The sequence below is a fragment of the Struthio camelus genome, chromosome 29, assembly GCF_040807025.1.
Source record: "Struthio camelus isolate bStrCam1 chromosome 29, bStrCam1.hap1, whole genome shotgun sequence".
NCBI classification, from domain to species: Eukaryota; Metazoa; Chordata; class Aves; order Struthioniformes; family Struthionidae; genus Struthio; species Struthio camelus.
This window is the reverse complement of record NC_090970.1, coordinates 1297776-1323752: the sequence shown is the minus strand read 5'-3', so window position 1 is coordinate 1323752 and position 25977 is coordinate 1297776. Positions and strand designations below refer to the sequence as shown.

The 25977-nt window shown below is 57.1% G+C and overlaps 1 pseudogene; it reads left to right on the top strand.

Moving 5' to 3' along the window:
- The first annotated feature begins 717 nt into the window (after positions 1-717).
- On the top strand, positions 718-1762 carry LOC138062713 (olfactory receptor 14J1-like; annotated as a pseudogene).
- The last annotated feature ends 24215 nt before the right edge of the window (positions 1763-25977 follow it).

Sequence of the window (25977 nt, the reverse complement as noted above, 5' to 3'; positions counted from 1 at the left end):
ATGATATTTGATGTTACACGGGGGTTTGGATTCAGCAGAGTGATACAGCAGTGTACTGAAATCACAGTACAAGTGTAAGTTACGCTTAGCAAAATGCAGCAATTGCAATATGCAGTTTAATCACAATGAAAATGTGATCCCTGTTACCAGTCTCTATAATATGCTCACCGTCACGACCCTGGGTGTCCCCAGTCACTGGGAAGGAGCATGTGGATTGAAACCAGCTCAAGTCTGTTGCTCTCCTGGCAATTCTTCTGTTAGTTGTTCAGGTGTTGAACTCTGTGTTGTGCTGAGCCACACACACACTTCCCCCGTACAGATCTGGCTGACTCAGGGAGACATTCATACTGCTTTGATGAACTCAGGCAGAACCATTTACACCAGTTGATCCACTCCTTTGCCCGTCTCCCCTGAGCCTTCTTCCATTGTAGGGCTTTACTGGTCAGGCGCAGTGCTATATTCATCTCTCATCATGGTAAATAGAGAAATTTCCCCCTGGGTCACTGGACCAAGTCTCCTTAATGCCACTCATGACACCCAAGCCCCCCCTATCCCCACCTGGGAATGTTTGGCATTTCCCTCATTGACACCCCCTGGCCGAGCAGAAGTGACCCCGCTGGAGATCATCAGCAGCGGCCACTGCTCTGCAAGGCACACTCAGGCAGTGCAAATTAGCGCTCAAGACAAGGAACTGAATGAAGGAAAAGGACAAAAGGCATGTGGGAGTCTCCAAGAGAAGGGCAAAAGGTTTGGCTCACAGAAGACTGCTCTAAATTGTCACTGTCTTTTCCTTCTTGGACAGGTCCCCATTCCCAGAGGGAGTAAAATGTCCAACAGCAGCTCTCCGAAAGAGTTCCTCCTCCTGGCCTTTGCAGACACACGGGGGCTGCAGCTCTTGCACTTCTCGCTCTTCCTGGGCACCTACCTGGCTGCCCTCCTGGCCAACGGACTCATCATCACCGCCGTAGCCTGCGACCACCGCCTCCACACCCCCATGTACTTCTTCCTCCTCCACCTCGCTCTCCTCGACCTGGCCTCCATCTCTTCCATGATCCCCAAATCCATGGCCAACTCCCTGAGGGACACCAGGACCATTTCCTACTCGGGATGTGCTGCCCAGGTCTTTTGCTTTGTCTTCTTATGTTCAGCTGAGTATTCTCTCCTCACAGTCATGGCCTACGACCGCTTTGTTGCCATCTGCAGACCCCTGCACTACGGGACCCTCATGGGCACCAGAGCTTGTGTCAGGATGGCAGCAGCTGCCTGGGCCAGTGCTTTCCTCAATGCTCTCCTGCACACTGCCAACACATTTTCCATACCTCTCTGCCAAGGCAATGACGTGGACCAGTTCTTCTGTGAGATTCCCCAGATCCTCAAGCTCTCCTGCTCAGACTTCTACCTCAGGGAAGTCAGGCTTATTGTGGTTACTATCTTTATACTCTTTGGGTGTTTCATTTTCATTGTGCTGTCCTACGTGCAGATCTTCAGAGCTGTGCTGAGGATGCCCTCTGAGCAGGGAAGGCACAAAGCCTTCTCCATGTGCCTCCCGCACCTGGCCGTGGTCTCCCTCTTTGTCAGCACCTCATTTTTTGCCTACCTGAAGCCCCCCTCCATGTCCTCCCCAGCTGTGGATCTGGTGGTGGCTGTTGTGTACTCGGTGGTGCCTCCAGCAGTGAACCCCCTCCTCTACAGCATGAGGAACAAGGAGCTCAAGGAGGCACTGAGGAAACTGATTCAGCTGCTTCCAGTTCAGCAGCACTAAGCTGCCCTTCTCTCTTCGCAAGCAATTTCCAGGTTATCTCCAGAAACTCCTCTGCTTTGGGAGTTCTCTCTCTGATAATCATGTTTATGTAGAAAGATTTGAAATCATCCCACTTCTTCAGCAGCACAAACCCTGACTGTCTGACCCAGAGACCTTCTGTAAATCTGCCTATCACTGTGTCAGAGGTGGTCTCCCAGGTAGCATCCCTATAATAAAAGGGATCTTCTGAGAACTGTACCTGAAATTTGGGCTCTTCTTCCACAGCTGGCCCTAAGAATGTGCTCAGGGACTTTCACCTGAAAAGGCCCTGTTGTCATGCCTGGGTTTTCCATGGGCTAAAGGACATCAGCTGGCAGAGTGATGTGTGAGGGAGCAAGGTCTGGATTCAGGTGTCACTTGTGGTTGGCCCAGGGCCCCTGGAGAGGATGAGTCATCAAGGGGTATCTGCTGGGGACTGTCCCACATATTGCCGGGAAGGTGACAGATGCCCGTCCTTCTGGAAGGGGATATGCAGCCACGCAGGGAGCAGAGGGGATCTCCAGGGGCGGCATGTGCCTGGGCTGGGCAGTGAGTGGAGACTCACAAAACCAAGGGGTGATGGAGGGTCTGGGGAGAGGGCAGGGGAGGTGGGGAGAGCCGGGGAGGGGCTGGGCTGGGCTGGGAAGGGCCCCGGAGAGGACAAAGGCCAGCGGGCAGCTACTGCGGGTGAGCAGCAGTGCGGGAGCACAGAGCCATGCGCTTGCAGGGCACCCGCAGGTGTCCTGGGAAAGGCAGCAGGATCCGGAAGGAGCAGGAGAGAAGAGCCCAGGTTGCTGCCTGCATTGCCTGCCCACGCTGGGGAAGCTGCCCCAGGGCCATCGTCCCGCAGCAGCTCCTCGCATCACCCCTCCCAGCGCTGGCTGCTCCCCCAGCGGTGGGGTGGTGCATGGCCAGCTGCGTCCTCCTGCAGCTCTGCGCATCCCCACGGAGGGGACAAGGCCAGCCTTGCACGGCCTCTCTCCTGCACCAGACTGCGGCAGGTCCCGGAGCACGGCTGTCTGCTGAGCCCCGCGTGGGGCACAGCCTGGGCTGGGCAGGGGCTGGCTGCTCCCATCCCCAAGTCTCTGGGGGATCATTTAATGGTTATTTAATAATACTCCAGCCCTTGCCATGTGCGAGGAGTCCGGTTCCAGCTCCAGCTGCCCTCTGCCCACCCACCCTGGCGCTGCCAGCCCCACTGCAGCCCGCTCCTCACCGGCTCCAGCACAGCCCTGCAGGCAGCTGGAGCTGCCTCGGGCCCCAGGGCCGTCTGGCACCAGCAGGCTTTGACCTGGCCACAGCCGCAGCAGTGCTGGCAGCAGGGCAGGAGCAGGGGACTTGGGGCGAAGACCCCTGCCCTCGGCTGCATGGCCGGGGCACTGGCCGGGCGATGCCTTTGTGGGTGGCCGGGCTCCAGGTTCGGGGTGGACGGCAGCTCGAGGGTGGGAGCGCCGGGATGTGGATGGGCTTCCAGCGCAGCCGGGAGTGTGGGGAAGGCAAGTGGGCAGAGCCAGGCACACACAGGTGCCAAGGCCACGGGTGGAAAGGGCAGTGTGGGGCTGGTGAAGGCCCTCCCTCTCCTTCTCGTCCCCGTGGGGAAGAGAGACCCCAGGCCATGCTGGACTCCACTTGGGCTGATGGGAAAGGGCAGAGGGCAGGGTGGAAGAGGCATTTGGAGCCTCTTGGGGTGCGTGACAGAGTTTTCCAAAGCCCAGGGCTGAGCCAGGCACCTTTGGATCTTTCCCTTCATGCTCTCCCAGCTGGACTTGTTCTGCTCTGCCCTAGGTGCTCTCATCCCCAGGTCAGCTGTGCTGGATCAGGGGCTGAGGAGCAAGAATTCCTGGCCTCACAGAGGAGTTGTGGTGGGAAGGGACCTCTGGAGGTCTCCAGTGCAGCCTCCCACACAAAGCAGGGCTGGTCGGAGCCCTCCAGTCTTGTCCGGTCATCGCTGGACTGTGCCTTATCGTAGTTACCATCCCCAAACCTGCTCTGCTCCTCCTGTCCAGGCACTGCAGGACGGCACCTCTCATTGGTGGGGCACTGCCCTGCCGGCCTTGCTGGCACCCTCGGCTCCTGGCTGCCCTTCCCACCCGGAGCAGCCCCACTCTTGCTGCTCCCCACAACATACTCTTTGGAGCAGCAATCCCATCACCAATGGTGCAGAAGCACTCGAGCTGTGGCACAGGAAATCCTCTTATCTGAAGGGGGAGTGTCAAGAGGATGAGGCCAGTCTCTTCTCCGTGGTGCCCAGCAACAGGACAAGAGGCAATGGGCACAAACTGAACCACAGGAAGTTCCATCTGAACCTGAGAAAACACTTTTTGACTGTGAGGGTGACAGAGCATTGGAACAGGTTGCCCAGAGAGGTAGTGGAGTCTCCTTCGCTGGAGATATTCAAAACCCGTCTGGATGTGATCCTGGGCAATATGCTCTAGGTGACCCTGCTTGAGCAGGGAGGTTGGACTAGATGATCTCCAGAGGTCCCTTCCAACCTAAATGATTCTGTGATTCTGTGATTCTCCCAAATAGGCAGCATAGTATCAGACCCCCAAGTGGCTGAGCTCCCTTTTTCATCCAGCTCTGACTCTGCATGCAGCGTTCCCTGGCTAAGGGCCCAGATCCAAAGCTCTCCTCACACCTTCACATTGGCTGTCAGGAAAGAGGTTCTGCTGAGGTGATACGGTCACCTTTTGTACCTACAAGCTCCTGGGGATCTGCTCGGGTCCCCTCATCCCTTACCAAGGCTTTCTTGGCTGTAGTCAGGGGTTAAGTCCCAGGTAGAGATGGGCATCCAGGTCAGCAGGGTGGGGACAGGGTCAGGTGAGGACCCCAGAGGTGCAGGGCCAGGCACAGGCATGTCCACAGTGTAATGCCGGCATGACCCAAGGACAAGGGGAGCAGCTCCCTGGCAAGGAGGACAAGGCCCCACAGTGAGGCTGGTCACTCTCTGTCTCCCCTGATCTTGTGCCCATGAGATCCCCCTCCCTGGCTGCCTCCAGACCCTCCATGCCCACCCTGCTGCCCAGCACACCACGACTGCCCTGGCCCTGCCGCCCCTCCAGCACCTCCTGCTGCCCCGGGGACAGAGGCCCCTGCCCTGAGCTGGTGCTCAGAGAAACCTGTTTCTCGTTCTCATTTTCTAGTCCTGCTTGTTGCCTTGCTTTTCTCCTGGGACGTCCCTGCTCCCCAGAGAGCCTTTCCCCAGGTCAGTGTGTCCATGCAGGCCTGGCTGATCCTACACCCCGCACTCTGTGCTCCCTGCAGGGCCCCAGGCTGGCGGTGCTGCTCTGCAGGGTGAGCAGACTGTGGGGCTGTGGGGCCACGAGATGACTCCTGATTTGGCCCTGGCAGAGCTGGTCGGGGTGGGAAGCAGACCCCATTGGACAGGGATCACCACCACTGACACTGCTGCCATGTGTCTGTGCTCATGGATGGTGCTCAGAGTGACGCCCAGGGCATTGCCCAAGGCAGGAGATGTGTTTGGGTGTGCACTGTGGTGTCCAGCCTGTGGTGTTTCTCTGGAGGTGCAGGAATCACTCTCCTGTCCCCCTTCCCTACACCTCCTGGGTCCCCTCTGCCTCTCTGGGGACTGCAGAGCCCTCGTTTCCCCATGCATACCTGGATTTAGTGCTGTACCTTCTGGTAAACTCCACCATGGACCCTCTCTCACTTTGTGAGGCTCCACTCACTGCCCATTGCCAGGCACACGCTGTCCCTGGACATCCCCTGAGCTCTCCTGGGGATCTCCTGGAGATTCCCCTCCACAACGATGGGCATCTCTCATCAGCACTGTCACCTGTGGGACAGCCCCAGGTAGGTAATTCAGAGATCATTCCTCATCTCCACTGGTAACCAGCAGATGAGCCCTGAATCCAGCCCCCAGTCCCTAACGGATGACCCGGGGACTCGGATCTCATCCCATGGAGTTCACAAGCAGAGCGGCAAGCCCTTCTCTGGTGCAGTCCCTTGGGCATATTTTTGACTCCAGCTTCTGAAGAAAAGACAGACCTCAAGGCACATCACAGGGGAGATCCCCTTTTATTAAAGACATGTTAATGTGGAGGCCAGGTCTGGCACAAGGGTGCCCAGTGCCTGGTCCTGCCTGTAGGCACAGGGCTCATGCCCATGGAAACACAGCCCTACCACCACCCAGTTATGAGACCTGCTGGGCCATATGCACAGAAGAGGGCACAGAAGGACAGCGTGGAGATGAAGAGCACAGCCTCCAAAAAAGAAACCCTGCTGCTGTGAGGAGATGTGTCTCCAAGAAAGCTAAAGCTTCTACAGGAAGGCTGCAGTGAGGGAATGCCTGCCGTGGCAGTGGGGGGGATGATACTTTCAAGCACAGGGTCTGTCCTCACAAGCTGCTGCCTGACTCCCCTCCCTCCATTCCCCCTCCACTTGTAGGGTTGGAGCTCTGTAGAGGGAAGGGATCAGCTGGCGGTGACAACCAGCTGCCACTCTTCCAAAAGAGGGGTGTGAGATCACACCCTGACTGTGGCCAGCAGAGCTGAGCTCTCCTAATGGACATGGCACCCATGGTCTCATCCCTCCTGTACTCATCTGAGCCTGACTCTGTGCCCCTGAGCTCCCTTGGTGTCAGTGCCAAAAGGGACCCTGCAAAGGGAAACTCCCCTCATTGCACTGGGGGCATCTGAGGGAGCTCAGACTAGAGGGCTCTGAGGTTCCCCCATCTCTGCTGATGAAGGGTAAGCCTGCCTTCCTGCTTCAACACAGTGTCTGGGTCGGCTTCAAACGAGAGATTCCTGAGAAGAGACATGAACAAAACTTCTTTTCAGTTTACGAGAAAGTAAATTAAGAAAGAGAAAGTACGAAAGAAATAAATGCACCACACAGAGCCTTGATGCCAAATGCCCTGGGACTGATGAATGGGCGCGCATGGGAGAGTTATCGGTGCTTACGTTGCACCTGTATAACCAGTTTCCTCAGGGCCTCCTGGAGCTCCTTGTTCCTCATGCTGTAGAGGAGGGGGTTCACTGCTGGAGGCACCACCGAGTACACAACAGCCACCACCAGATCCACAGCTGGGGAGGACATGGAGGGGGGCTTCAGGTAGGCAAACATGACAGTGCTGACAAAGAGGGAGACCACGGCCAGGTGCGGGAAGCACATGGAGAAGGCTTTGTGCCTTCCCTGCTCAGAGGGCATCCTCAGCACAGCTCTGAAGATCTGCACGTAGGACAGCACAATGAAAACGAAACACCCAAGGAATGAAAAAAGACCAAGCACAATAAGCCTGACTTCCCTGAGGTAGAAGTCTGAGCAGGAGAGCTTGAGGATCTGGGGAATCTCACAGAAGAACTGGTTCACGACATTGCCTTGGCAGAGAGGTATGGAAAATGTGTTGGCAGTGTGCAGGAGAGCATAGAGAAAACCACTGGCCCAGGCAGCTGCTGCCATCCTGACACAAGCTCTGGTGTCCATGAGGGTCCCGTAGTGCAGGGGTCTGCAGATGGCAACGTAGCGGTCATAGGCCATGACTGTGAGGAGAGAATACTCAGTTGGAAATAAGAAGACAAAGCAAAAGACCTGGGCAGCACATCCCGAGTAGGAAATGGTCCTGGTGTCCCTCAGGGAGTTGGCCATAGATTTGGGGACAGTGGTGGAGATGGAGGCCAGGTCGAGGAGAGCGAGGTTGAGGAGGAAGAAGTACATGGGGGTGTGGAGGCGGTGGTCGCAGGCTACGGCTGTGATGATGAGGCCGTTGGCCAGGAGGGCAGCCAGGTAGATGCCCAGGAAGAGCGAGAAGTGCAAGAGCTGCAGCTCCCGTGAGTCCGCAAATGCCAGGAGGAGGAACTGGTTGAGGAAGCTGCTGTTGGACATTTTCTCCTTTGGGGCACAGGGGTGCTGTCTGAGGAAGAAAAGACAGTGACAACTTAGAATAGTTTTCTCTGAGAAAACGTTTCCATTTTTCATATACAATTCCCCCCCACTCCCCCCACCTACCCACACAGAAACACAAGACAGACAAATTTCTTTTCTCCTCAGGAAGACGTTCATTCAGCTCCTCAGCTTCAGCTCCAGCTGAGTGTGCTGTGAGGAGCAGGGGCCTGTCCTAATCTGGACCAGTGGGTGGATGGAATTGGTTTGTGATAGCTCTGGTTTTCGCTACTGGTGTATAAGGATGTCCACCTTTAATGGAAAAGGGCTGTTAATATCCGCACACACAGTTCTAAAGAGCTTGGGCTGCAGCAGGGAGGTTTAGCATTTTTTTAATAATTATTTGGTGTGGAGATTTTTAGATTCCATCATCACATCTGGGAGCGTTCTTTGCAGGGACAGATATCTGTATTGCTGCAAACATGAACATTGCAAAGACCAGAGAGGCAAATGGGCTCTCTGCTGCTTAGTGCAGAGTCAGGAGTGCTGCTGAGTCCATCAGCCTTTTTCCCAGCTGTCCTGGGCTCACACTGGTGCTACCCAGAGCATGATTTCACCCACAGGTTTCTCTAGAAAAGACACTGGACTCTGAGGAGATCAAGGGCGGCTGGTTTCAAAGCACAGTTCTTCCTCTGCTCTCTTTCACATACGGAGCTGCTCAGGAGCCCTTGGTGGCATTAGCACCTCCTGAGCTTCTGGAAATGGCTCCTGAAGGAGACAGTCATGTGTCCCGACACGGGGGTCTCCGGAAGGGAGAGGCAGCTCCTTCCCCAGCCCCTCCGACTGCGTTGCCCAGCACCGTGGGGCTCGAAGGGGCCTTGGGCACCTCGCTCCCATGAAGGGCCGCAGGGTGGGTGTCTGGATTTGTAGCTGAACCGCCAGCGGACAGCAAGTACCAGAGCAGAAAGGAGAGGTAGGGAAAGGAGGAGAAAGGCTGTGACCCTGCTGCCCAGGCAGGACAGAGAGAGACAGACGGGCACCTTCCCCAGACTGCGCCTCCCACCCCGGGGGTCCTGCCAGGGCAGTCGTTCTCAGCCCCTCTGCCTTGCCCTGGGAAAGGGGCACGTGGCAGCAGAGAGGCAGCTCTGCTTCCTGGCAGTCTGTCTGCAGAGGAGGTGACTCCTCCCCTGGAGCCCTTCACCCTCAGAGCAGCGGGAGGGCGCTGTTGGGTGGGAGAGGAGAAGAGGGGGGCTTGCTCAGAGGAAGGCATCTACGATGGAGGACCACAAGACAGCTGCCTGAGTCCAGCCTACCACAGAGTTTCTGGGGGCACTTTCCTGTCATTCCCCGACCACCTCTCAGCTGCCTGGAGCTGTCCCCACTGGCAGCTCTTCCTCTGTCCCCACCTCTCTCCGCTGTCAGGGCTCACAGACCCCATCCCACCCGCTGGCCGTTCACCTCTGCCCTGCACAAACCTCCCGGCATGAGGGCACTGCCCAGGGGCATCTCTGTGTTGGCAGGACCGAAGGAGCAGGGCGGACGAAGCATGATGAGGATGATGCGAGCTGCAAAGGGGAGATTGCTGCTGCCTGCAGGTAAACAGATGCCTGAAGGAACTTTCGGGGATCCTTGCAGACAGTAACCCTGCACAACTCTCCTTCAGTCCTCTAAACCTACAATATCCTTCTGGATTTGTGCCCTGCCACAGGCACAACACAAAAGCAGAGACTCAGGAGAGTGCCCCCCCTCACAGGTAAGCCTGCCCTGAGTGTCCTCTTGGAAAGTCCCCTCCAGACATGCCCTGAGGGTGAGCTAGAGCTGTGAGCAGCCCTGACCCTGATGCACGCAGCACCCTCCCAGGAGCAGAATGAACCTGCCCTGCTGGCGGGTCACTCCTTCCACCCAGAGCTTCTCCCCGCAGCACTGTGGGGAGCTCCCTGGGCAGGCTGAGGGCTGATCCTCACAGGTGGCAGAGACACTGCACCGGGCGCACAGCACCCTCGGGGCACAGGGACACAGCTCTGAACCACAGCCCTGCACAGACCTTGGTGCACACCCAGACCTCACCTCCATGCAGCTGTCCCTGGGAGAAAGCAGCAGAGCACCCTGTCCCTGTGACCATGTGTCAGGGAATCTCTGCTCTGAAGCATCTCCTCCTCCCATGCACTAGAGGAACCGGGAGAGCAATCCTTAAAAAACTGATCAGCCACGCGAGGGGCTGGGTTCAGAAGAGTGCTCCAGCAACCTCAGCAGCATTGCCCTGCAGCCAGACACTCACCGTGCAAAGGCCTGGGAAGATGTCTCCCACAGTGAACTGTCAGCTGTCCTCCCACTCCACACTGCCCTTCACTTCTCTCTGCCTTCTCGCAGCTCCTCTCAGCAGCAGCAGGCAGTGCCCGGAGCCCTGCTGCTCTTGGCAGAGGAGCTGCTCCTGCACACAGCTGGGCACATGGGCACTGCTGCCACGGTGCCACCAGCTCCCTCTCTCCCAGGAGCCTGGCCCCACTCAGGAGCAGGGGCCCAGCTGAAGGTGTGAATTTCTATTTCCCTCAGGCTCCTTCCTCCTGGGAATATCCACTGAGGTAGACTAAAATAATCACCTAGCATCCTCTGCTAAGGAGTGGACAGAGACCGATTCCAACATCGCACTTTATTTCATCAGAGGATAACTCTCTATGGTGGAAATACCCCACTCTGGAAGTCCCCATTCCCTCCTCTTACCTAGGCAGGACACCTAGAAGGGGACAGGAGGGGAGTTCATTGACGCATCGTTCACATATTGATTCAGATGAGTCCATCTGGGCACCACATGCTGGTTTGGAAGCCCCAGGGCTGGCGTGGGATTCAGATCCCTCCTATGAACTCCACAAACACACAGGAGGTGGGATTCCCCTTGCCCAACCTGAAGTGTGCCCAACAGAGATGTCTGCATACGAGTTACTTGCCTAAGGTCCTGTTATAATCCCTGGAGGTGGAGGGTGGGAGTCAGTTGCCCACACACAAACACCTGGCAACACTGGAAGAGACAGAGGAAGAGACTGGAAGGTCCAAGGCATGTGCCAGTGTCTGCTTGCTCTGATGGAGCAACTGGGAGACCCGTATACCACTAGAGCATCAGGTGGGGGTTGGGTGGGGAATTTCCTTGGCTATCTGAAATGACCCCAGATGCCTAATACTGCTAGACACCCACTCACGAGGAAGCTGAGACATATCCAGATCCCAGTGTTACCAACAGCTCATGTCATTCAGTGCAGACACTTGATTTCATGACCTAGAAATAGCCTCGCAGGGCCATGTTGGATGCCTGGGGTGTCCATCACAGCCACATGTCTCTAGCAGACACAACATGGCACCTCCAGGGAAACCATGGCCCCTTTTCAGTGCTTGCTGGACAAGCACCCCAGGGCATCACACGTTTCCTACCTGTGTCCACACAACTGAATCCCACCACGGCCCTTAGGCCACATCCATCCTGTCTGCATCCACATGTGCTGCATAAATGGGAGGCACATCACACCAAGGTCTCCCCTCTAGTCTCTGCACTCTCCAACCCTTCTGGCTCTCCTGTCCCTGAACCTCTTCTCACCCTTCCACATGATATGGACAGCCACGGGGCTAGTGATGTCCTCAGGGTGGCTGCATCGCAGGCTGCCCAGGCCCAGGGACTTCTTTAGGGGCATCTTGTCCTGCCTGGAGATCACTTCACTTCTGTCACAGGCCACCAAGGTGCTGCAGAGGCAGCTCAGGCACCAAATCCCTCTCCTGCCATTCCTGCACAGCTCAGCTCTGTTTCTCCCTGGCCTTGGGCACTGCAGGGTTTGCTCCGTTAGTGGGAACCTCCTTCCACAATCACATTGCCACCTGCTATCCATGCCAGCTTGTCACCCCTTGCAGTCAAAGCCTTTGCCTACAGAAGGTCCTTGGGAACATGTTTCCCTGTGACAAATCTTCTGTCCATGCCACAGCTGAGGTGCTGAACTCAAGATACATGCAGACATATGCAGCCTGGGGCACAGCCAGGAGCAAACAGAAATATCACCAGGGAAGGAGACTCCACAACCTCTGGGGAACCTCTTCCAGTGCTCTGTCACTCTCACAGTCAAGAAGTTTTTCCTCAGATTCAGGTGGCCCCAACTCCCTCTCCTCAGGGGCAACCAACAGAGCTCATTGGCGGCAGCTCCACCTAGCTAGAGCTGCTCCCAGGAGAAGTTAAGGCCTCCTGTAGTTGTCCTTGCCTAGCTCTCCTTGCCTGTTAGCAGCAATCACCCTCTATTTCCTCGGGGTCCCCAGAAAGCAGCCCCTGCCCCACAACTTCCAACAAGGACCTCAGAAGTTCTAAGCAGAGCCCACACACTGCTGCACAAACTGCTGCCTCTGTTCGCTGCCTCTGTTCTCTGTGCTCTGACTTCCTTTTGGCAGGGACTTGGAAAGCCACCTCTCTGACAGTCTTCAAGGGGGATGGAGCCTCCCTTCTGCAAGAGTCACCCTGAGACTACTCAGAGACAAGGAAGGCTGGTTGTAGGGATGTTCTCAAACTCCAGCAACTGCACAGCTGGGAGATGGTCACCTCACACACTTCTGAATGAGCCAAGGTGCAGGTCCTGAGGCATTGCACTGCCTTCCAGGCTCTGCACCACCGGAGCCTGGACAGCAGCCCTGCAGTGTGTGGGCACGTGCTGAGAAGCCCAGGAGCAAAACTGTGGGAGATCCAGGGCACTAAGTCCTGTACAGCCTCATGGGAAAGCCAGGGTGCTGGGGGGTGGATCCAGTCTTCCAGGGACTGTAGCCAGGGGAGAAGCACTGCCCTGAGGTGATGCTGAAAAGCCCAAGGACCAGCTGAGCTCCAGAGATGGGAAATGGCTTTCCCCAGGCTCAGCCTGGGCAACAGTCATGGGAAATGAGAACACTGCCCCAAATTTGCTCTCCGGCCTTGCCCATGGTTATGGAACATGGGAAGCACCAGGGTCCCACGTAAAGCCCTCTGATCTGGATGATGTGTATTAAGGGCCTATTTGCTCTTTTCTGGCATCTCATCTCTCTCTTAAGCACCGCAGACTGGGAAACCTTGCTGAGGCCTTTTCAAAACAAAGAGCCTGCTTTGGTGCCTGAAGGAGGAAGGCTGCGTCCTGTCCCATCCTGTCCTACATCCTCCTTTGACAAGAAGAGTGACCCACGGGAGAAACCTGTCTTGAGGCTCGCCAAAGCATCGCAGCCCATGGCCACCCTTTTGTGCTGTTTGACCTCACATGATTTTGATCCCATCTTTAACAAGTGCCAAACCCCTAACATAGCCCCAAACCCCTGCTTCCCGCACAGGTCTGCCCTGTGCAGAGACCTGTTGGTGCAGGGGCACAGAAGTGACCTCTGCCGTGCCCCATCTTAGATTTTTCACAGCCTTTGTCACCATCTGGTCACATTCCTGAAGGAGTTATCAGCAAGTTTTGGAAACTAACTGTGGGGAGGGAAGGTGACTGCTTTCCAGGACATGAGGGGAAGTCTCTGCTCTCTCCCTGGCTGTGCCATCTCCATGGCGGTGACCTACTGAGCCCCGAGATGACACGGGCTGAGGTCACAGTGGGATGTGCCGCATCACAGAGAGGTCTCTCCCCGGTGCCATGGGAGAGCCCTCACTTCCCTGCAAGGCCAGGACATGGCTCACACGCTCCTCACTGTTGCCCTTCAGAGCTGCTCCCCAGCAAGGAGGGAGGCCAGGAGGCAGTGGGGCTGCACTGGGGCTCCTCACCAACAGGCACAAGAGCAGGGACACATTGGAGAGGAATTGTGGGGGAAGCGAGTCCTTTTTCCCTGGAGGGAGAGGTGAGCTGAAGGGAAGGGACCAAACGAGATGGAGACTGCTGGACCAAGAACATTAGCCCAGACCACAGGTACTTGTTTTCCAGTGTTCCTGCAGCTCTCCACCAAGGGTAAGGGATTGAGGAACTGCTTCCTGAGGTGTCGCACAGAGACTGTGAAATGCAAAGACGCCTGTGTATCCTGGGCTGTGGGGGTGTCTGGACAGGGCTGGGGGCGGCCACAAGAGCCCTGCTGGAGGGTCCCGTCTGGCTCAGGGCACAATGGGGCAGGCAGGACTGCTGGGTCCTGGGGCTGGGGCTGCCCTGAGCCCCGAGGCTCCTGTGGGGCTGGCTCCATCCCCTCATGACATGGTGGGGAGGAAATCCAGGCCCAAGTTTCCCTGGGAGTGGGTCCCCCCTTGGGGTCTGGCTCTGGCAGGAAAGGGGTCCTGTGTGCCCTGGAGGCTAGAGTGTCCACCAGATCCCATGGGGCTCTCAAGAGCCTGCTGAAAGGCCCACAGAGGAAATGAAAACTTCACCTTAAATAACCTCAACGCGTCTCCTTGTTTGGCAGAACCTCTGTTCCTTCCCCCCGGAGCCTTTTATGTTTTGAGCTTGGCAGAGCATGTTTTGGGCTCAGACCTGGTGTCCTCAGATGCCCACAGCCCCTGTACTCCTGCAAACAGGGCTCAAGGCTTTGCACCCAAAAGAGAGCAGGTTTGGGAGAGCAGCTTGGAGAGAGATGGGAGGGTGCCATGGCCAAGCTTCCAGTGCTGGCTGATGCCAGGCTGATTTTCCCCGGAGCCGTGGTGGGCAGTGCTGGGGTGAGTGCAGCAGGGCCATCTCCTGCTGCCCCTGCAAGCCCCACACCTCCACTCCGCAGCACCGGCAGGCCCAGAGCTGCTCTCCCCCTTGCTGCCCCCTGCGCCGGGGCTCCTCAGCCTTCCAGAGCGACCCGCTGGGCCCAGCCTGTCCCACAGAGAGCAAGAGCAGTGGTGCCGGCAGTGGGGCTGCTTTCCTCCAGGAGCTGCCAGCAGGGCCGGTGGGGTTGGGAAGGCGGGAAAGAGCAGCCTAGGCCCCAGGGCAGCTGCCCTACAAGCCAGATGTGCTGCCTGGCCCTGAGCAGCTGCATGGGGGCGATGTGGTGGGGTTGGGCCAAGATTTGTCTTCAACATTGGAATGATATCTTGGCCCTTTGATTCGGAAGGGTTGGAGAGTGGGTCTTGGTGTGTTTTGGGGCCCTTGCCCATGGTCGCTTCTGCTCGGAAAAACTGCCTTTCGGAGGGCTCTGAGAGAGGCTGTGCCCACGCGACATGCCGTGGCCTGGCCGTTGGTGCTGCTCCGTGCCTCTTGCTGGGCCCTGAGACCTGTGGCCCTGGAAGCAGCCTGAAGGGTGTTGGCAGAGCAGCCCTGAGCGTGGCAGCTGTTGTGCTTTCTCAGGGCCTTGGAGGCTGGGGAAGGGCCCGTCCTCCCCTTGCCGTTGTCATTAGCCCTGCTGGCGGGCCAGGGGGAAGAGCTGCTGAGTGCTGCCTCTGCTGGTGTCCCCAGCTGAGATGCCCTCGCCTCAGTCCTTCCCCGTGTCCCAAACTGTCAGGGCACCAAACCAGAGAGTGCTTGTTGTCCTTGATGTGTAGGGGATGTGCTAGCTTGGTTCAGTCCCTCCTTGGGGAAGGAAGTGGCCTTTGGAGTTGTGGGAAGGCTTCTTGCTCTGCCTGGGCCATGGGGCCCTGCTGTCTTCCGCTTCATGGTCACTGCTCCCAAACAATCGGCCCCTTAGGAAATGTTGCCACGAATTCCTTGCAGCTCTTTCTCTGGTTCCTAAGCTTCACGGGCTCGGTGTAGGTACTGGCTGGGCAGAAGGTGATCTTCTCTTGGGGCAGGAACCAGTCCATCCTGGGTGTTTTGCTGCACTAGGAGCAGTGTGAGGCGCCAGGGTGAATGAGGGGGGGCTGTTCAGGAGGTGTCTCAGCCTTTGGGGAGGGCAGGGGGAGCTGCAGGGGGCAACAGCCACGAGGCCGGGGTCCCTAGTGTGTGCGAGAGCTGTGCCAGAAAATCACCACTGTCCAATCAGTTCTTTGTTGGTAGCTGAGAGGCCAGCAGGGGCCCTGTGGCTCGGCTGCTGATTCTGAGGTCCCTTGGGGCTGAGGAGCTGAGAGGCCAGCTGCAGGAACAAGGCTGGCGTGTTGTCTGTAAGGGCCCTTCTGCAATGGTTACGTGATTGGCTAGCAGGAGGCGTGTGGCTGGGAAGGTGCTGGTGAGGTGTCTTCCAGGTGAGCAGTTGCTGGGGCAGCAGCAGGTGCACGGCTGGGACGCGTGCTTTGGAGGTGACGTTGGCCGGAGCATCTGGGAGGTGAGCATTTGGCTGATGGCTGAGGAAGTTATTGTGAGGTCACTTGTGTGTCAGAGGCTTGTAGGGCAGTGGCAGGCAGACGGCTGGGAAGGTGGCCGTGAGGTCCTGTCTTTTGGAGTGGCTGATAGGGCAGCAGGAGGCAGGTGGCTGGGAAGGTGCTTGTGAGGTGAGTGCAGACAGAGCAGCCCCGGTTGCCCATGGCTGGGAAGTGACTCGGAGGTCCCGCCTGTCCCCGCAGTATGTAGGCCTGCAGCGTGGCTTAGACATTGGTGGTGAAATCTAGGCTTGACAGTGTGTGCGTGGTGTGGAAATTGTGCCCCATGCAAAGAGAGGGGCCTGGTGAGATTTGTCTCAGCCTGGGCAACATTCATGGGAAATGAGAACACTGCCCCAAATTTGCTCCCCAGCCTTGCCCATGGTTATGGAACATGGGAAGCACCAGGGTCCCACGTAAAGCCCTCTGGATGATGCGTGTTAAGGGCCTAGTTGCTCTTTTCTGGCATCTCATCTCTCTCCTAAGCACCGCAGACTGAGAAACCTTGCTGAGGCCTTTTCAAAACAAAGAGCCTGCTTTGGTGCCTGAAGGAGGAAGGCTGCGTCCTGTCCCATCCTGTCCTACATCCTCCTTTGACAAGAAGAGTGACCCACGGGAGAAACCTGTCTCACCAGGCTCACCAAAGCATCGCAGCCCATGGCCACCCTTTTGTGCTGTTTGACCTCACATGATTTTGATCCCGTCTTTAACAAGTGGCAAACCCCTAACATAGCCCCAAACCCCAGCTTCCCGCACAGGTCTGCCCTGTGCAGAGACCTGTTGGTGCAGGGGCACAGAAGTGACCTCTGCCGTGACCCATCTTAGATTTTTCACAGCCTTTGTCACCATCTGGTCACGTTCCTGAAGGAGTTATCAGCCAGTTTTGGAAACTAACTGTGGGGAGGGCAGGTGATTGCTTTGCAGAACATGGAGGGAAATCTCTCTGCTCTCTCCCTGGCTGTGCCATCTCCATGGCGGTGACCTACTGAGCCCCGAGATGACACGGGCTGAGGTCACAGTGGGATGTGCCGCATCACAGAGAGGTCTCTCCCCGGTGCCATGGGAGAGCCCTCACTTCCCTGCAAGGCCAGGGCACGGCTCACACACTCCCCACTGCTGCCCTTCAGAGCTACTCCCCAGCAAGGAGGGAGGCCAGGAGGCAGTGGGGCTGCACTGGGGCTCCTCACCAACAGGCACAAGAGCAGGGACACATTGGAGAGGAATTGTGGGGGACGAGTCCTTTTTCCCTGGAGGGAGAGGCGAGCCGAAGGAAAGGGGCCAAACGAGATGGAGACTGCTGGACCAAGAACATTAGCCCAGACCACGGATACTAGCTTTCCAGTGCTCCTGCAGCTCTCCACCAAGGGTAAGGGATTGAGGAACTGCTTCCTGAGGTGTCGCACAGAGACTGTGAAATGGAAAAACAGTTGTGGGACCTGGGCTGTGGGGGTGTCTGGACAGGGCTGGGGGCGGCCACAAGAGCCCTGCTGGAGGGTCCCGTCTGGCTCAGGGCACAATGGGGCAGGCAGGACTGCTGGGTCCTGGGGCTGGGGCTGTCCTGAGCCCCGAGGCTCCTGTGGGGCTGGCTCCATCCCCTCCTGGTAGGGTGGGAGGAAATTCAGGCCCAAGTTTCCCTGGGAGTGGGTCCCCCCTTGGGGTCTGGCTCTGGCAGGAAAGGGGTGCTGTGTCCCAGAGGCTGCAATGTCCACCAGATCCCAGGGGGATCTCAAGAGCCTGCTGGAAATGCCCACAGAGGACATGAAACCTTCCCCTTGTAACAGCCCTCAGCATGGCACCAGACCCACCACCAACGATGGTGGGAGGCAGGAGCTGCCTGCTGGGTGTTGTGTCTGCAATGTTGCCATGGCATCGCCCCCAGTGCTGCCCTGCTACTGGCTGACAAGAGGAGGAGGGTTGTGTTGGGTTGCCGGATGTCTCTGTCAGCCCATCACAGTCCAGCACGTGGGTTAAAGAGAGTTATAATTGGGGTGGGAGCAAAGCAGGAGAGCAGGAGTGGGAGTGAGTGGGCCTGTAGGTGTGTTCCCATGCTGGCCCTGGCCGTGTGGGGCTGCTCTCCTCCAGGAGCTGCCACGGGGTTAGGACCATAGGACAGAGGTGCCTGGGCCCCAGGGGAGCTGTCCTGCAATCCAGATGTGCTGGCCGGCCCCAAGCAGCTGCGCTGGGCGGTACAGTGTGGTTTGGCCGAGATTTGTCTGCAAGATGGGAATGCTCTTTCTGCCCTTGGATTGGTGGAGGTGGGAAGGGAGCAGGAGCAGAGGTGGGAGTGGATGTTCAGAGGAAGTGCTTGTTGCTGCCTCTTGGAGGACTAGAAGGAAACAGAAGGGCTGGAGAGTCGTCCTGGGTGTGATTTGGGGCATTTGAGGGGTGGTGTCCTGGCTGCTGGCCTGTGTGGTGGTGTGGCCTGTGTGTGCCTGCTGCAGAGGGGCGTGCTGGCTGTCCACGCTGTGTGAGGGGAGGGGTGGGGGTGAGGTGTGTGCCAGAAGTTGGGTGGCGTGTGGTGGGGAGAGGCGGTGGGCCCAGGGTGTTGGTGCTCAGTATGCGGGAGGAGACGTGTGGAGAGAGCAGTGCTGTGCGTGGGCAGTGCCATGAGGCTGGGGAGGTGGGGAGCGCTGCGAGGTGAGCAGGTGCCTTGTCTGCTGGGGCCCCGGCTGCCCTGGTGGCCCCATGAGCCAGGCACGCTGGCAGCCGGCTGCCTTCTGCCCACTCAGCTTCACGCCTGGAGTTTCCTCCGCTCTTGCCAGGCTCTGCAGCCAGGACCCACCCGAAAGTGCAGGGAGCGCTTCTCCTTGCTCTGAGAGCTGTACGAGGCATGCTTTTCCCTCCTTTCCTCTCGGTTTCTTTTTGTGGGGAGAGCTTTGGTCTTGCAGCAGTGTTGGCTGAAGGAGCAGGAGGCCGGGGGAGGTGCTCGTTCTCGGCTGGGCGTTAGCGTGCTGGAAGGTGTTTGGAGGAGTGAAGGCCTTGTGGAGAGGTGTTCTTGGGAGAGGGGCAGGTGTGTTCTTGGGAGAGGACTCTCGAGGGGGGCTGATGCCTTCCGGTGCCAAATCTCCCTGGACAAGGAGTGCCTTGGAGGAGGGAAGGCAAGGCAAGGGTGGCCTGCAAGGGATGCGCAGCCCCGGCCTCTCTTCCTTCCAGCTGCCGTCTCAGCAAGTTCCTCCACCGTCCTGCTGCAGGGTGAGCTCTGGGTGCTGCAGCAGGGCAACGAGAGAGCCAACATGGGCAGGCATGAGTGTGCGAGGTGTGGTGTTGTGAGGTGCTGACGCGGGGAAGGTGGTGGTGTTGGCCTGAGGTTTGGGTGGGAGTGAGGAGCCCCACTGAGCTCTAGGTGCATTGCTGCGAGTCTCTAGAGCCAAGGGAGTGGTGGCGAGCACAGCCGTCCTCCCAGCAGCCTGCCGGCTTGTGGGCAGGCATTGTGGACGCTGAGCGCTGGAAGCCCTTTCCCCTTGGTGTTTTCTCCCTGAGCGCTTGGAGAGTTGCCACTCCTTTTTTGGGAGGTGGGGAGAGTCCTAGAACCTTTGCATTGTGACCACTCTTGTTTTTCGGACTGCTCCCTGCTGACGCCGTGATGGGGTCGTGTCCTTGCAGGCCTGAGCAATGCAGGGGCCAAAGAGTGGAGCACTAGGGGGTCAAGAGCTTGCTAAGAGAAGAGAGGGAAGTGGTCCTTGCTGCAGGCTGCTGCCTGGTGCTGCTTTGGAGGAGAGCTCCTGGCACCAGACGTGAGGACAAACCAGCTTGGCTCTGCCACACGCCCAGCTCCTTCAGTGGGTGGCTTAGCTGGTGCTCTCGGGCTCTGCCTGGGCCATGCCAGGGGGGACCGTGGAGGCAGAGCCTGCGCTGGCTTTTCCATGTGGCACCGGCACTGCAGAAAGCTGCTGGCTTGGCTCGAGGCTTTGCTTGGCAGAGAAATCCCCGGCCTTGCTGAGATGGGGGAAGGCAAAGGCTTGAGAGCAGCGGAAGCCTTGTGCCGTTTCCCTGGTTGGAAGTGTGCTTGTCTAAGGCTGGTGCACTGGCCCTGCCCGTGCTGCTGAGTGTGTCTGTGTGCTGCCATGTGGTCATTGGTGAGCTCCCTGAGCACGGCCCGAGAGAGGGGGAGTGTTGCCAAAGAGTTTTGGCCTCCTCCCTGGAAGCCCCAAAGGGCCCCTCAGTAGGGAGGCCTGTTGGGTGAGGGCCTTGAGGGCACGTGAAGCACAAGAGAGAGGCAAGAGCTGGCGTGATGCGCTTCCGGGGTGAGGTGGGATGTTCAGAGGAAGTGCCTGGGGAAAGGCTCTGGAGGACTAGAAGCAAGCGGAAGGGTTGGAGAGTGGGTCTTGGTGTGTTTTGGGGCCCTTGCCCATGGTCGCTTCTGCTCGGAAAAACTGCCTTTCGGAGGGCTCCGAGAGAGGCTGTGCCCACGCGGCACGCCGTGGCCAGGCCACTGGTGGTGCTGCGTGCCTCTTGCTGGGCCCCGAGACCTGTGGCCCTGGAAGCAGCCTGAAGGGTGTTGGCAGAGCAGCTCTGAGCGTGGCAGCTGTTTGGCTTTCGCAGGGCCTTGGAGGCTGGGGAAGGGCCCGTCCTCCCCTTGCCGTTGTCATTAGCCCTGCTGGCGGGATCTAATGGGGGAAGAGCTGCTGAGTGCTGCCTCTGCTGGTGTCCCCAGCTGAGATGCCCTCGCCTCAGTCCTTCCCCACGTCCCAAACTGTCAGGGCCCCAAACCAGAGAGTGCTTGTTGTCCTTGATGTGTAGGGGATGTGCTGGCTTGGTTCAGTCCCTCCTTGGGGAAGGAAGTGGCCTTTGGAGTTGCGGGAAGGCTTCTTGCTCTGACTGGGCCATGGGGCCCTGCTGTCTTCCGCTTCATGGTCGCTGCTCCCACACAATCGGCCCCTTAGGAAATGTTGCCACGAATCCCTTGCAGGCCTTTCTCCAATTCCTGAGCTTCACGGGCTCGGTGCGGGTACTGGCTGGGCAGAAGGTGATCTTCTCTTGGGGCAGGAACTGGCCCGTCCTGGGTGTTTTGCTGCACTAGGAGCAGTGTGAGGCGCCAGGGTGAGTGAGGGAGACCGTTCAGGAGGTGTCTCAGCCTTGGGGAGGGCAGGGGAAGCTGCAGGGGGCAACAGCCACGAGGTCCCTAGTGTGTGCGAGAGCTGGGCCAGAAAATCACCACTGCCCAATCAGTTCTTTGTCGGTAGCTGAGAGGCCAGCAGGGGCCGTGTGGCTCGGCTGCTGATTCTGAGGTCCCTTGGGGCTGAGGAGCTGAGAGGCCAGCTGCAGGAACAAGGCTGGCGTGTTGTCTGTAAGGTCCCTTCTGCAAGGGTTACGTGATTGGCTAGCAGGAGGCGTGTGGCTGGGGAGGTGCTGGTGAGGTGTCTTCTGGCTGAGCAGTTGCTGGGGCAGCAGCAGGTGCACGGCTGGGACGCGTGCTTTGGAGGTGACGTTGGCCTGAGCATCTGGGAGGTGAGCATTTGGCTGATGGCTGAGGAAGTCATTGTGAGGTCACTTGTGTGTCAGAGGCTTGTAGGGCAGTGAGAGGCAGACGGCTGGGAAGTTGCTTGTGAGGTGACTGCAGACAGAGCAGCCCCGGTTGCCCATGGCTGGGAAGTGACTCGGAGGTCCCGCCTGTCCCAGCAGGCTGCCTGGTCTGCAGCATGGCTTAGACATTGGTGGTGAGATCTAGGGTTTACAGTGAGTGCGTGGTGTTGAAATTGTGCCCCATGAAAAGAGAGGGACCTGGTGAGCTTTGTCTGCAAGATGGGAATGCTCTTTCTGCCCTTGGGTTGGTGGAGGTGGGAAGGGAGCAGGAGCAGAGGTGGGAGTGGATGTTCAGAGGAAGTGCTTGTTGCTGCCTCTTGGAGGACTAGAAGGAAACAGAAGGGCTGGAGAGTGGGCCTGGGTGTGTTTTGGGGGCATTTGGGGGGTGGTGTCCTGGCTGCTGCCCTGTGTGGTGGTGTGGCCTGTGTGTGCCTGCTGCAGAGGAGTGTGCTGACTGTCCACGCTGTGTGAGGGGAGGGGTGGGGGTGAGGTGTGTGCCAGAAGTTGGGTGGCGTGTGGTGGGGAGAGGCGGTGGCCCCAGGGTGTTGGTGCTCAGTGTGCAGGAGGAGGCGTGTGGAGAGAGCAGTGGTGTGCGTGGGCAGTGCCATGAGGCTGGGGAGGTCGGGAGCGCTGCGAGGTGAGCAGGTGCCTTGTCTGCTGGGGCCCCGGCTGCCCTGGTGGCCCCATGAGCCAGGCACGCTGGCAGCCGGCTGCCTTCTGCCCGCTCAGCTTCACGCCATGAGTTTCCTCCGCTCTTGCCAGGCTCTGCAGCCAGATATCCCACATAGACGGTGAGATACATATAAATATGCCGCTGAGAGTATTTGGAGTAGAAGAGGTCATCTTTCAGAAAGGGTTCCTTGTTGGAGATTCTTGAATTTAACACCTCTGAGATCTGCCCAACAAGTTTTATTTTACGCTAGAGGCGTAAGCAGTTGCCTCTCTCCCCTAGCAGCAAAGGCTACGTGGGGCTACTACCTAAGTGGGGTACATCGTTGGTGCAGACACTGTTTTCTTCTGATGGGGCAGGACCCCAGAAACTCTTTGCTTATAGTGCAGTAGTATCCCCCAATCAGCCCTTAATTAACTATCCAATTAACCTCCCTCCAACCCAGTGAAATATGGCAGGTGAGGGGAGAGGGTCTTCATTTCATCTTGCCAAAGGCCTCACTGCTTTGGGGCTCTCTGCTGCACCTTGCACCCTGCCCTGGGCTCTGAAACCAGATATCCAGAGGCGGACATCCAGCAGGAGGCCACAGAGAGCAGTTTAGATCATGTGGGACTTTCTTCACCCACACAGTTCACAAGGAAATGGTCTCTCCACAGTGGAGCGCTCAGAGGTGCTCTTTCCAGTGGCAGTGCCACAGTCCTTAGCTTTTGAAATGGGCCAAATAAGGGAAACTTCCAAAGACCAAGTATTTCTTCAGAAAGTGATTGGCCTTTAAAACCACTTCTCCCAGAGGTGCCTGCCGCAGGGAGTAGTAATCTCAGCTGCCCAGAGCTCACTTTCTGTGCTGAAGACTAAGGAAATGAGCCCATTGCTTTTGGACTGGGAGAAACATGGGCTGATGCTCAGGCACTTTCCTGCAAGTCAGCAGGAAACACTTCCTGGGTCCGAGCTGAGAATCAGCGTGCCAAGCTGGAGTTGTTTGATGCAAATAACCGCCTCAGAATTAGGTTCCTCCCCTTTCCACATGCTCCTCTCTGCCCTAAGGGGGTCATTTGGGAGCTGACCCTTCAGGTGTCCAAGTGAGCACATTTGGCAGAGTGTCACTGAGCTGGTCACTGAGGCCTGCAGTTTCGGAAGCTCTTGCCAGGATCTCCAGCTGGAAAGCTGACTCAATCCCAGTGTGTCTCCTTTCTGGTACAGAGAGAGAGAAGAGACCCACATAGCTGGATCATCTTGTCCATCCGGAAGGGGAAAGGCCAGCAGGTGGCACAGAGCTTGGAAGGTGATTGTGAGATTCTTTCTGCCTCCCCATCTGATGGGCCAGTATCTGATGAGTAGCAGACTAGCTAGCAGGCCCATCTCCTGCTGACACAGAGCCTGCAGGCCCAGAGCCCTCACCCTGCTGCCAGCGCTCTCCCCAAGGCAGCCCAGGAAGCCATGGACTGCCTTCGTCCTGAGGACGTGTTGCTGGCTTATGCTGCTACATGCTGCCTCCCTGGACCCCCCCAGGCCCTTCTCAGCCAAGCTGCTTTCCAGCTGATCGGCAGTCAGCATGTCCTGGTTCAAGACATTGCATTTCCTTTTGTGAAACTTCCTGACCGTTCCTCTCTGCCCATGTCTCCAGCCTGTCACAATCCCTCCGAATGGCAGCACAATCAGAAACTTGCAGGCCCTTAGGAGGCACAGGCCCATTTAGATGACTGTGTGGTCCCTTCTGTGTCTGTAGGTGATGGGCCAGGAAGAAGCTTGTGGGTGGGAAACTGTTTGTGAGGTGACTTGTGTCTCAGTACCTGATAGGCCAGCAGCAGGCACAATGCTTGGATTTTGGTTGTGAGGTCACTTCTGTCTCTGCAGGTGATAGGGCAGCCACTGCTTCTCGAGCAGAGGAGGTGCTTGTGCGATTCCTTCTGCCTTAGTACCTGATAGGCCACTTGCAGGCCGATGGCTTGGATGCTGATTGTGATGACGTTCCTGCCTGAGTACCTGTTGGGATAGCAGCAGGCACATGGTAAGTCCAGTCCTTCTGAGAAGCTGAAAGGCTCACTGCAGGCAGGTGGGCTTGGAAGAGGACTGTGAGGTTACTGGTAAAGGGTCAGCTGGTAGGCCAAAAGTCTTAACAGGTGGGGACATTGTGATGAGAGCCATTGTCTTAGGAGGTGGAGACATTGTGGTGAGAGCCATTGTTTCTCAGAAGCTCCTTGGATGGTAGGAGGCACATGGCCGTAAAGTTGAAAGTCAGGTCACTCCTGTCTCTGCCAGTGATGGGCAAGGAGAGGCACATGGGTGGGACCTCACAGTCAACACTGCAGCCGTGTCCCCTTTGCCTGCCTCTCCCCGTCCTGTAAAGGAAGCGACCTCACTATCAACACCACAGCTGTGTCACCTCTGCCTTCCTGTTCCGCTCCCCTCTTCTGACCTCTGCCTTCCCCCTTCCGCTTCTCCTCCTCTCTCCCAGCCATCGCCCCTTTACTGGCACCTCCCTCTCCCCTGTCCCCATGGGATTTCACACATGTGGTGGGCAGCTCACATGGCAAGATGAAAATGGGCTCCTGGGGAAGGCAGGCTGGGACAGTGAGGAGGTGGAGATGTGCTCTGTGCAAGAGGGTGGCTGGAGTGCACAGGGCTTTGCCCTAGAGATGGTGACGAGCCAGTCCAAAGCACGGCACAAATGGACCCTAAGGCAGGTGGAAAATGGGCTGGACCACTGGGCCAAAATGCTGTGATCAGTGGCACAAGGTCCAACTGGTGGCTGGTTACTTGCAGCATCCCTCAGGGATCTACATATGAGGCAGCACTGTTTAATGTCTTCGTTAACATCCTGGACATTAGGATGGAGCGCAGTCTCCGTGTGTTTGTGGACTAGGTGCAATTGGGGCAAGCCTCTGAGCAAGCTCATCTAGTTCTCTCGGAGTGAGTGGGGGATGGTATTAGATGACGTCCAGAGGTCTCGTCCACCCTAAGTGCTGTGATTCAGTGAATCTTTCCCTGAAGAGCTCTGGCAAGACAGAACAGTGAGAGGAAGCAGAAAGGACAGGGAGGCAGAAGGCGGCAGAGGAAATAGGTCCCTCTAAATAAAGCAGTTGCTCAGAACATAGTTTCTGCATTCAGAGTGTTGGTAGAAAAGGTATTGGGCTGAATAACTGGTCACAAATATCTATACTCCACTAGAAGGGGAGATACTACACTACATGCACTTGGTGCTGCTAAAAAGAAAGAAAGAAAGACAAGATTCATTAGAACTGGTGAAACATACTTGACCTTCTGGAAATGGCTGTGTGTTCTTTTCAGTTTTGGCAGAGAGTTGTTTTTTGCATAGGTTTCAAGTTACAGCTACACATTTTGATTCAGGCCTTTATCCGTTTGCCCGCATATAGAGACTGTTGCTGCCTGAGATGCCCTGGGGTCGCTGAGTTCCCATGACTAGAAAGGGAAGGGCAGACACCTGGGTTAGGCAGAGACATCTGCCCTGGAGGGGTCAGGCATGGGGTGAGATCAGTCTCAACCCTGTTGTCACCTCAGATGGGGTCGCACTTCACTGACAGTGCAGGGAAGGAGAAGGGAGTGTGGCTAGACTCATTGGGACACCTGTAGGACGTCACTGTGACACAGGTATGCTGAGATTTGTGCAGATGTGGCCTTCCAAGAATACAGCGTTTTCTTGAAGCTGGTCAGCCTGCTTTCCTCTATCAGGCGAGAGAGCTCGGCATGTCAGAGGGTGACTCGCTCTGTGCAAAGAGTGAGGGGTGGCACGGACAGTTGTGGTCAGGGGGAGGTTTTATGAGCACTGGGCTCTGTGTGAGACACAAAAAGTTCTTTGTTAATGGTGTAGGCCTGATTATAAGAGAACTGTTAGGAAAATTACATGAAAAATGAAACAAGAAAGAAATTAAGAACAAGATTTAAAGCAAAGAAGTGTTTTGTTATACTTTCCAGCTTCAAATTTTGTCTGTGTGTGTGTTCTTATTGTCTTTCTTAATTTCTTTTTCT